The following is a 10,662-nucleotide window of genomic DNA, read 5'->3' as shown; positions in this document are numbered from 1 at the left end:
TGATCCATCGTATCTCCCCAAAACGTTTTCAACATGATAGTGATAGTGTAGAAACTAAAGCTTTGGTTGTCTTCCTCTCAGGCTTCCATGTCTTCTCCCTGGACCTCCTCAATGTCCACCTCTTGAACATCAGACTCTGAGGCCTCATCTTCACTGTCACTTTCCAACCTTGTTGAGGATGACTCATTGTCAGGCTCAAAAAAAGAAATAATTTTGCCCAGATGGCCACCAATTTTTCAACCCTTGTATTGGTCAGCCTGTTGCGTGTTTTGATATGTGTGTTCCCAAACAAGGACCAGTTGCGCTCTGAGGCGGCTGATGTTGGTGGGATTTGAAGGATGATGGAGGCAACAGGGGAAAGAGCCTCAGATCCAAAGTCCCTTCCACCAGATGAGATATGTTGGCATGACTGCCATATTGCATCTCCATCCCAAAGCCCTTGCTTGGAAGTGTACTTCGCCAGACTGCCTAGAACCTTGCATTCATCCAGGCCAAGGTGGTGAGACACTGTAGTGATGACACCATAGGCCTTGTTGATCTCTGCACCAGACAGGATGCTCTTGCCAGCCTACTTGGGGTCCAACATGTACGCTGCGGCGTGTATGGGCTTCAGGCAGAAGTCTTCACACTTGTTGATGTATTTCAGAACTGCAGTTTCCTCTGCTTGGAGAAACAGTGAAGTGGGCAGGGCAGTATGGATTTCTTCTCTTACATCTGCAAGCAGAGTCAGTGCTATCCTGTCTGATGTTCAATCTCCCTCAAGCCTTGCAATGGCTACTGCTATAGGTTTCAGGAGTTTCAGGCTGCTTATCACTCTTTCCCAAAATACATTATCCAGGAGGATCCTCTTGATATGGCCCTTTCTTGGAGAGACTGTCAAACATGATGACAACACCACCCCAACGGGTCTTGCTGGGCAGCTTCAATGTGGTGCTCGTATTCTTCTCACTTTGCTTGGTGAGGTAGATTGCTGCTTTAACTTGATGACCCTTCACATACTTAACCATTTCCTTGTCTCTCTTGTAGAGCGTATTGATTGTTTTCAGTGCCATGATGTCCTTGAGGAGCAGATTCAATGCATGAGCAGCACAGCCAATGGGTGTGATGTGAGGGTAGGACTCCTCCAGTTTAGACCAAGCAGCCTTCATGTTCGCAGCATTGTCTGTCACCAGACAATGCAAATACCTTCTGTGGTCCAAGGTCATTGATGACTGCCTTCAGAGTAGGTGTGTCCAAACTTTAGACTGGTACTGTATGTGTTGTGATAATTGAGTTGTTTGCTCTAAGTTAGTTCATATACATTGCGACCCTGATCTATAGGCTTAAGGCAGAGACAATAAGAAGACAGAGTGGCAGAATAAATTCAACCACACCTTTGTTTCATACAAAACCGGAGAGCAACCTATGTCTGGTGAAGTCCACAAAGCATATTGCATGTAACAAACCGTTACATAACCTACAGCATGGTCAAGCAAGGTAATGTTTCCAACATTTTCAGACCACTAAACTATTGATTTAGAACCACAGAGAATTACTGCAAGTCGCATAGAAAACAGGAGCTGCCTCCACGATTCCAGCACCATTTCAACTTAAACATTTCAATATCATCAAATCACCTATGCTTAGTCTAATACAATGACAACTAAAAGATACCAAAAACAATTTACTCCAATCAATGTAAGCTAAATATGATGTGGCTGTCCATGGTTCAGATTTGTGCGTGTGTGAGCGTGCAAGTAGAAAAAAACATGTTGACTCACGCTACTTGTAGGGAAATGTCAATGCCATCCTCATCTTTCATGTTGACCAAAGAGTATATCACTGTCATACAGTACACACTTTTTCTGTTGTCCTAAACTACCTGGCTAAAATGCTTGCTCGCTAGCCTAACTTCGTTTCAAGGGAAACAGCTAGCATGAGCCTTCTAGCCTACATCTAGCTACATATTGAACTTCCATCCTCTTTCAAGCCAGGGGCACAATGTATGAATTCATGGTTGGATCAGAATCGCTGTTATAATGATTGGCCAGTACGGAGAATTAAGTACAACTACAAGTCCAAATCCCCATCGCCATTCATGGCTAATTTAGGAAAGGGACAATTTTAGCTAGCTAACCACCGGAAGACAACACAATGAGATGCATAATGAGTTTCTATCAATGACGTATACAATCTATGTGATGTGATTGGAGTGAAGCCAAATCAAAACTGGCTTCCCTTGACACTTTATTTGGGTGCGCCAGGACCATTCAAAGTTGAGCTAACTCAGTTTAGCTCAACATTGATTGGCTACTATTTTTTTTTTTTTAATTTATCAAGGGAGGCCAAATGCTTACAAGCTTCCCTTGCATTCAATGCTATGGGCGGCAACAATCTAATACTATTTTGGACCAGACAGCATTAGATACATGGCCAACACATACAGAGACGAGTAGAGCTGTTTTGCTCTCTTGCATGCTTTCTCCAGTGACATTCATTCAGGCTTTTGCAAATTTAAGGGAAATGTTGAAACAGACAAATAAATATATGTAATTTTTATCATAGGTACACTTCAACTGTGAGAGACAAAAACCCAGAAAATCACATTGTATGATTTTTAAGTAATTAATTTGCATTTTATTGCATGACATAAGTATTTGATCACCTACCAACCAGTAAGAATTCCGGCTCTCACAGACCTGTTAGTTTTTCTTTAAGAAGCCCTCCTGTTCTCCACTCATTACCTGTATTAACTGCACCTGTTTGAACTCATTACCTGTATAAAAGACACCTGTCCACACACTGAAACAGACTCCAAACTCTCCACAATGGCCAAGACCAGAGAGCTGTGTGAGCACATCAGGGATAAAATAAGGGCCTTCCTCAGACACCGCCTGGTGTATAGAGGTCCTGGGTGGCAGGAAGCTTTGCCCCGGTGATGTACTGGGCTGTACGCACTACCCTCTGTAGTGCCTTGCGGTAGGAGGCCGAGCAGTTGCCATACCAGGCAGTGATGCAACCAGTCAGGATGCTCTCGATGGTGCAGCTGTAAAACCTTTTGAGGATTTGAGGACTGAGGGGGAATAGGTTGTCATGCCCTCTTCACGACTGTCTTGGTGTGCTTGGACCATGTTAGTTTGTTGGTGATGTGGACACCAAGGAACTTGAAGCTCTCAACCTGCTATGCAACAACCCCGTCGATGAGAATGGGGGCGTGCTCGGTCCTCCTTTTCCTGTAGTCCACAATCATCACCTTTGTCTTGATCACGTTGAGGGAGAGGTTGTTGTCCTTGCACCACACAGTTAGGTCTCTGACCTCCTCCCTATAGGCTGTCTTATTGTTGCCAGTGATCAGGCCTACCACTGTTGTGTCATCAGCATACTTAATGATAGTGTTAGAGTCATGCCTGGCCGTGCAGTCATGAGTGAACAAGGAGTACAGGAGGGGACTGAGGACGCACGCAAGGGGACCCCGTGTTGAGGATCGCGTGGCGGATGTGTTGTTACCTACCCTTACCACCTGGGGGGCGGCTCATCAGGAAGTCCAGGATCCAGTTGCAGAGGGAGGTGTTTAGTCCCAGGGTCCTTAGCTTAGTGACGAGCTTTGGGGGCACTATGGTGCTGAACGCTGAGCTGTAGTCAAAGAATAGCATTTTTACATAGGTGTTCCTTTTTTCCAGTTGTGAAAGGGCAGTGTGGAGTGCAATAGAGATTGCATCATCTGAGCCTCCCGGGTGGCGCAGTTAGCACTGCGATGCTGTGCCCTAGACCACTGCCCTAGACCGCGCCACCAGAGTCTCTGGGTTCGCGCCCAGGCTCTGTCGCAGCCGGCCGCGACCGGGAGGTCCGTGGGGCAACGCACAATTGGCATAGCGTCGTCCGGGGTAAGGAGGGTTTGGCCGGTAGGGATATCCTTGTCTCATCGCACTCCAGCGACTCCTGTGGCGGGCCGGGCGCAGTGCGCGCCAACCAAGGGGGCCAGGTACACGGTGTTTCCTCCGACACATTGGTGCGGCTGGCTTCCGGGTTGGAGGCGCGCTGTGTTAAGAAGCAGTACGGCTGGTTGGGTTGTGCTTCGGAGGACGCATGGCTTTCGACCTTCGTCTCTCCCGAGCCCGTACGGGAGTTGTAGCGATGAGACAAGGTAGTAATTACTAGCGATTGGATACCACGAAAATTGGGGAGAAAAATGGGATAAAAAAAAAAGAAAAAAAAAAAAGAGATTGCATCATCTGTGGATATGTTGGTGCGGTATGCAAATTGAAGGGGGCCTAGGGTTTCTGGGATAATGATGTTGATGTGAGCCATGACCAGCCTTTCAAAGCATGTCATGGCTACAGACGTGAGTGCTACGGGTCGGTAGTAATTTAGGCAGCTTACCTTTGTGTTCTTGGGCACAGGGACTATGCTGCTCTGCTTGAAACATGTTGGTATTACAGACTCAGACAGGGAGAGGATGAAAATGTCAGTGAAGACACTTGCCAGTTGGTCAGCGCATGCTCGGAGTACACGTCCTGGTAATCCGTCTGGCTCTGCGGCCTTGTGAATGTTGACCTGTTTAAAGGTCTTACTCACATCCGCTGCGGAGAGCGTGATCACACAGTCATCTGTAACAGCTGATGCTCTCATGCATGTTTCAGTGTTACTTGCATAGAAGTTATTTAGCTCGTCTGGTAGGCTCGTGTATCTGGGAAGCTCTCGGCTGTGCTTCCCTTTGTAGTCTGTAATAGTTTGCAAGCCCTGCCACATCTGATGAGCGTCGACGCCGATGTAGTACGATTTGATCTTAGTCCTGTATTGACGCTTTGCCTGTTTGATGGTTCGTCGGCGGGCATAGCGGGATTTCTTATAAGCTACCAGGTTAGAGTCCCGCTCCTTGAAAGCGACAGATCAGTGTGAATGTTGCCTGTAATCCATGGCTTCTGGTTGGGGTATGTACGTACAGTCACTGTGGGGACAACGTCCTCGATGCACTTATTGATAAAGCCAGTGACTGATGTGGTGTACTCAATGACATCGGAAGAATCCCGGAACATATTCCAGTCTGTGCTAGCAAAACAGTCCTGTAGTTTAGCATCTGCTTCACCTGACCACTTTTTTATTATAAGGGCACAGGGCGAGACCCAGATGCAGACACAGGAGGCAGATGGTTCAAGTCACTGATATTTATTATAATCCAAGGGGCAGGCAAGAGAATGGTCGTGTACAGGCAAAAGATCATAAACAAGGTCGGAGTCCAGGAGGTACAGTGGCAGGCAGGCTCGAGGTCAGGGCAAGCAGTATGGTCAGGCAGGCGGGTTCAGAGTCAAGGCAGGCAAAGGGTCAAAACCGGGAGGACGAGCAAAAGAGAGTAGCACGGAAAAACACGCTGGTTGACAAGACAACACGAACCGGAAACAGACAAACAGGGAACACCGGAATAAATACCCAGGGACGAATGGGGAAAACGGGTGACACCTGGAGGTGGGTGGAGACAACCACAAAGACAGGTGAAACAGATCAGGGGGTGACATTTATAGACCGAGTCACTGGTGCTTCCTGCTTTAATTTTTGCTTGTAAGCCGGAATCAGGAGGATAGAATTATGGTCAGGTTTGGTCAAATGGAGGGCGAGGGAGAGCTTTGTATGTGGAGTAAAGGTGGTATAGAGATTTTTCCCTCTGGTTTCACATATAACATGCTGATGGAAATGAGGTAAAACTGATTTAAGCTTCCCTGCATTAAAGTCCCTGGCCACTAGGAGTGCCACCTCTGGATGAGCGTTTTCCTGTTTGCTTATGGCGGTATACAGCTCATTGAGTGTGGTTTTAGTGCCAGCATCGGTCTGTGGTGACGTGGACAGCTACGAAAAATACAGATGAAAACTCTTTAGGTAGATAGAGTATCTCATAAGCTGTAGACCTCACTACCTCAGGCGATCAAAACCTTGAGACTTCCTTAGATATTATGCACCAGCTGTTGTTTACATATATGCATAGGCCCCCGTGTCTTACCAGAGGCTGCTGTTCTATCCTGCCATGTATAAGCCGCCAGCTGTATGTTCCTAATGTCGTCGTTCAGCCACGACTCGGTGAAACATAAGATATTACAGTTTATAATGTTTTGTTGATAGTTCATCCCATTTATTTCCCAGCGATTGAACGTTAGCTAGCAGGACGGAAGGCAGATTAGCCACTCATCGCCTGATCCTCACAATGCACCCTGATCTTTTTCCACAAATTCTGTTTCCTTCTCCAGCGAATGACGGGGATCTGGGCCTGGTTGGGTGTCTGTAGTATATCCCTCCCATCCGACTCATTGATGAAAAACTCTTCGCGTAATCTGAGGTGAGTAATCACAGTTCTGATGTCCAGAAGCTCTTTTCGGTCATAAAATACGGTAGCAGCAACAAAATAGCATGGTTGGTTAAGAGCCGATTAGACGGCAGCCATCCCCTCCAGCGCCATAGAGATATCTATTTATTATTTTGAATTCTAATAGGTAAACAAAAGTATTTAATATATTGTATAGGTCAATAAAAACAAAGGCGGCTAATAAAATAGTTATATATTTTTTTACAAACATAATGTAATGAAACAGCAGGGAGCAGGTCTTGAACCCTCGACCTTCTAGCCAGAGGTCCGGCGCGATTTCCGCGCTTATAAACCCAGGGTCATTACAATAATTTATGTCCCTATGTTTTACGTCATTGTTGTTAACGCCTTGAAATTCACTAATTACAAAGATATACATGGATCTTGAACATTCGCAAACTGTTATCGTGGAAGGGTCTATATTAAAGAAAATGATTGTATGTGACCAATAAAGTGTACCATTCCTATTGTTTCAAACCTTAATGTGTTGTATTATGAAGTTAATAACATAGAAAATTGCCTTAGTTTGAGAAGATTGTTCCCTAATAATACAACATTACATTTCATATACTCAATCCTGTTACCCCAACTAACCCCATAGGGGTCATCACATATAATGCAGTGGTAACCACATTTATCCAACTCCGATACATGGCAATCATACCAAAATATAACGCAGACATGGACCTTAATGAAAATCATATAATTCAACTTTCAAATCAAATGGTATTGGTCACATACACATGGTTAGCAGATGTCAATGCGAGTGTAGCGAAATGGTTGCCACCCCCAAAGGGGACAAATTCTGTGAAATTTGGCCTGCTGGCCCAATGACTAATATAGCCTATTTAGACTTCAGCTGGGATGCTACTTGCTAGCCAGCTAACAGCCTTCGGTGGATCATTGCAACCTGGGAGGTGAAATGCTCTGGGAGTCTTAGTATCAAAGACAGTACGTTAGCTAGCATAGTTATGTGGTGATGTGTTGTCTCTCTTGTCGTGATGTGTGTTTTGTCCTATATTTATATATTTTTTAATTTTTAATGAAAAAGCCCACGTCTCCGCGGGAGGCCTTTAGCCTTTTGGTAGGCCGTCATTGTAAATAAGAATTCATTCTTAACTGACTTGCCACACGTCTTGCCAAACTGCGCATGTGCAGGCCATTAAACGAAAGGCACTCTTTTGATATAAAGTCGTTTTTGACAAAAATTAAAATGTGTCAGTTTGTCACTTTCACGAGGTTGTAGTAATGACAGGTTCAGCTGCTTAAGACATTGTCTCGAATCTATGTTTTGCCTTTAGAATTCGCGAAAATTAACAACGAAGGACGAAGGATTTCTCCCATTGACTTTCCAAAGCCCGGTATGTTGAGTCTGCTTCGCGAAGTGACTAAAAATAAGAACCGTTAAGTATGACTAACAAAAACGATAAAACATCCAAATGTGTATCAAATCGTACTGTAGTGAATAAATACTAACAGCGTAATAACTGGTTTTATAGTGGTTGAATTTTTCTAGCCCTACGGCACTGTCAATGACGTGTCACACAACCATTGGTTGATGCATACAACGTCTGAGCAGGGCAACAGCGACTTGGCTTTAATTAAGACAAGGCAATTGCCTTGTCCCAGTAGTGTTGAGTAGAGATGTCGTGACATGTTCTTGGGATTTAGAGATGTCTATTTATTATTTTGAATTCTAGAAGGTAAACAAAAGTATAATATATTGTATAAATCAATAAAAACAAAGAAGGCTATTAAAATACCGTTTTTTTATTTTTTAAAAACATAATTTATGTCCTTAGGTTTTATGTCATTGGTGTTACCGTCTTGAAATTCACAAATTACAAGGATATACACGGATCTTGAACATTCCCTCTAGTGGCAAACTGTTATTGGGGAAGGGTCTATATTAAACAAAATGATTAGCTAATCACACCCTTTTAGTATATCATACATTTGATGATTGATGACACAGACACCTTATAAAAATGCAGGAGCGTGGATCAGAAAAACAGTCAGTATTTGGTGTGACCATCATTTGCCTCATGCAGCGCAACACATCTCCTTTGCACAGAGTTGATCAGACGGTTTGATTGTGGCCTGTTGTCCCACTCCTCTTCAATGGCTGTGCGAAGTTGCTGGATATTGTCAGGAACTGGAACACACTGTCGTACACCTCATTCCAGAGCATACCAAACGTGCTTAATGGGTGACATGTCTGGTGAGTATGCAGGCCATGGAAAAATTGGCGGATGCTAGGAGAATGCTACCTGCCCCAATGCATAGTGCCAACTGTACAGTTTGGTGGAGGCGGAATAATGGTCTGGGGCTGTCTTTCATGGTTAGGGCTTGGCCCCTTAGTTCCAGTGAAGGGAAATCATAATGCTACAGCATACAATGACATTCTAGACAATTCTGTGCTTCCAACTTTGTGGCAACAGTTTGGGGAAGGCCCTTTCCTGTTTCAGCATGACAATGCCCAGTGCACAACGCGAGGTCCATACAGAAATCGTTTGTTGAGATTGGTGTGGAAGAACTTGACTGGCCTGCACAGAGTCCTGACCTCAACCCCATCGAGCATCTTTGTGATAAATTGGAACCCTGACAGTGAGCCAGGCCTAATCGCCTAACGCCAGTACCTGACCTCACTAATGCTCTTGTGGAAGCAAGTGTAACAGTATAACTTTAGTACATCCCCTCGCCCCGACCTCGGGCGCAAACCAGGGACCCTCTGCACACATCAACAACGGTCACCCACGAAGCGTCGTTACCCATCGCTCCACAAAAGCTGCGGCCCTTGCAGAGCAAGGGGCAACACTACTAATAGGTTTCAGAGCAAGTGACGTAACTGATTGAAACGCTACTAGCGCGTACCCGCTAACTAGCTAGCCATTTCACATCCGTTACACAAGTTCCTGCAGAAATGTTCCAACATAGTGGAAAGCCTTCCTAGAAGAGTGGAGGCTGTTATAGCAGCATATGGGGGGACCAACTCCATATTAATGTCCATGATTTTGAAATGAGATATTCGACGAGCCATGTAGTGTATTTTTGTTCAGTTTAGTTGATGTAGAATGGGAAGATGTACCAAAACACATTAAAATAAAACATCTGGAAAATGTATTTCTTCCAAAATGCCACGCCCAAATGCCACCATAAATCCAGCATAGCTCTTTTAACAAAAGGTGTTGTTTTGTAGTGACTCAGAGCTATTGAATAAGTTTATGGATAGTGTAATGGATGTGAAATGGCTAGCTAGTTAGCGGGTACACGCTACTAGCGTTTCAATCAGTTACGTCACTTGCTCTGAAACCTAGAAGTAGTGTTGCCCCTTGCTCTGCAAGGGCCGCGGCTTTTGTGGAGCGATGGGTAACGATGCTTGGTGGGTGTCAGTTGTTGATGTGTGCAGAAGGTCCCTGTTTCGCGCCCGTGTCGGGGCGAGGGGACGTACTAAAGTTATACTGTTACATTGATGCTGTTGACCCGGATCACTGGTTGCTGCGGAAAAGGAGGAGGTTGAAAGGGGGGTGAGTGTAACGGATGTGAAATGGCTAGCTAGTTTGCGGGTACGCGCTACTAGCGTTTCAATCAGTTACGTCACTTGCTCTGAAACCTAGAAGTAGTGTTGTCCCTTGCTCTGCAAAGGCCGCGGCTTTTGTGGAGCGATGGGTAACGATGCTTCGTGGGTGTCAGTTGTTGATGTGTGCAGAAGTTCCCTGGTTCGCGCCCGTGTCAGGGCGAGGGGACGGTTTAAAGTTATACTGTTACAATAGCACACTCAACACTCCCTATGGAAGGGGGGAAGTAGGTATGCAAGGTGAATTCAAGAATTGGAAAACCCCCATAAAAAATAAATGTTTGTTTTCAATTATTGTTTTCCAATCTAATTTAAAATGTAATTGATCGCAACCATGTCACACTAACCGTGACCATATAATAATGATAATTTGTAGATTCCAGTTAATTGTCATACCGAAGTAAAATACTGGTGATTTAACATTCCTCTGCATGCAACAACCACAAAAAAAGATTCAGAAGCATCACTAAATGATGTAATATGTATGAGCGTCATATCCTGATTTCCATTCGTAAAAGTTGAAACTTCAATACATTTTGGAAATATTAAAAGTCCCATTTGTTACCAAGAAAGGTATTTTGACAAATATTTTAGTTAATCTGTACATTATATCTGTTTTCTGGTACTCAAAACATGTTAACGGAAATAAGAATTGATAATTTGACAAATTAGCTTCGGTGAAGTTCTGCAAATGTTTGAGAAGCGCTTTTATTTTGAAAGCTCATTCCAGTCAAACAGGAAATAGATTGCTCTT

The sequence above is a fragment of the Salvelinus fontinalis genome, chromosome 31 (genome assembly GCF_029448725.1).
Source record: "Salvelinus fontinalis isolate EN_2023a chromosome 31, ASM2944872v1, whole genome shotgun sequence".
NCBI lineage: Eukaryota > Metazoa > Chordata > Actinopteri > Salmoniformes > Salmonidae > Salvelinus > Salvelinus fontinalis.
This window is presented reverse-complemented; position numbering follows the sequence as displayed.